At 43.4% G+C, this 1,308-nt stretch overlaps 1 non-coding gene across 1 annotated transcript; it reads left to right on the top strand.

The window, feature by feature from the left end:
- Nucleotides 1–506: 506 nt before the first annotated feature.
- On the top strand, nt 507–610 carry LOC112767700 (small nucleolar RNA R71). The gene has a single exon (XR_003185141.1). It is a non-coding gene; the product is annotated as a small nucleolar RNA R71 (small nucleolar RNA).
- The last annotated feature ends 698 nt before the right edge of the window (nt 611–1,308 follow it).

The following is a 1,308-nucleotide window of genomic DNA, read 5'->3' on the forward strand; positions in this document are numbered from 1 at the left end:
GCCATCCTTGGTTGTAGTTTCTACCTTGGTTGTAGTTGCCGCCTTGTTGATTGTATCCTTGATTCGGGCGGTCATAGAAGTTATGAGTAGCTGCCACAGTGTTGTCTTCTTGTTGGAGCTGCCGGCATTCATCAGTATAATGACTATAATCAGCACATATGCCGCATACTCTTTAGGAAACTAACTGTTGGCTTTGCTGTGGTGGGGAAGGCTGAGCTTGTTGTTGTTGATTCAACTGTAATTGCTTCAGTAGGTTGGTCATTTCACATATACTCTGTGTAAGAGCAGAAGTCTCAGTACTAGAGGAAACTTCTGCAATGGCTTTTGAGTGGCTATTCCTGTGCCTGTGATTCCTGGTGGACTCAGCTAAGTCATTGATTAGTTTTCATGCTTCATCTGCGGTCTTCTACTTCTTCAGAGAACCATTACTAGCACCATCTAGTGTAGTCTTATCCCGAGGCTTCATGCCTTGAGTGAAATAGCTGATTAACACTAGCCTGTCAATCATGTGATGGGGGCATGCGTCTAGAAGGTTCTTAAAACGCTCCCAGTACTCATAGAGAGTTTCTGATTCACCTTAAACAATGCATGAGATCTCTTTTCTCAATCTATCCGTAACTTCAGCTGGAAAGTATTTTTTCAGAAATTCTCTCCTAAGCGTATCCCAGTTAGTAACAGTTGCTTCAGGTTGGGAGTAGTACCACTCCCTCGCCTTTCCCTCAAGAGAAAACGGGAAGGCAGTTAACAAAATAGAAGTTTCATTCGCACCCTGACGCCTAACAGTAGAACAGGCTGTCTGAAAATTCCTGAGGTGCTTGATGGGCTCCTGAGCAGGTAAGCCATGAAACTTGGGCATCAAGTTGATTAGTGCAGTCTTCAGTTCAAAATCTGCAGCCAGAGTTGGATGATGCACTTGATACGGCTGCATTGTAAAATCTGGGGCTCCAGCTTCCTGGAGAGTAATCCTCCTAGGTGCTGCCATTCTATCTGCACATGAATTAACTGAATCAGTAGTAAAGGAGCTTGTTTCGCTCTCAGATGGCGGTTCAGATTCGCCCTCAGATGAGACTGGTGAATCGATAACAATCACTTCACCACCCTCAGAGGCTAACCGACGTCGAGCTCGCCTAATACGTGAAATAGTTCTTTTAATTTTAGGATCAAATGCGGCTAAGCTCAGATCAGGCAGTGAATGCGTTGATGACAAGTCATCTTATGCTAGCTTTTCAAGCATTTTTCACTTGTTTCATTAGGTTTTATACACTTTCTTGCATTGTAAGTAAATAATTTGGAATGAATTTGCATGGT

This window comes from Arachis hypogaea, chromosome 17 (assembly GCF_003086295.3).
Source record: "Arachis hypogaea cultivar Tifrunner chromosome 17, arahy.Tifrunner.gnm2.J5K5, whole genome shotgun sequence".
Taxonomy (NCBI): domain Eukaryota; kingdom Viridiplantae; phylum Streptophyta; class Magnoliopsida; order Fabales; family Fabaceae; genus Arachis; species Arachis hypogaea.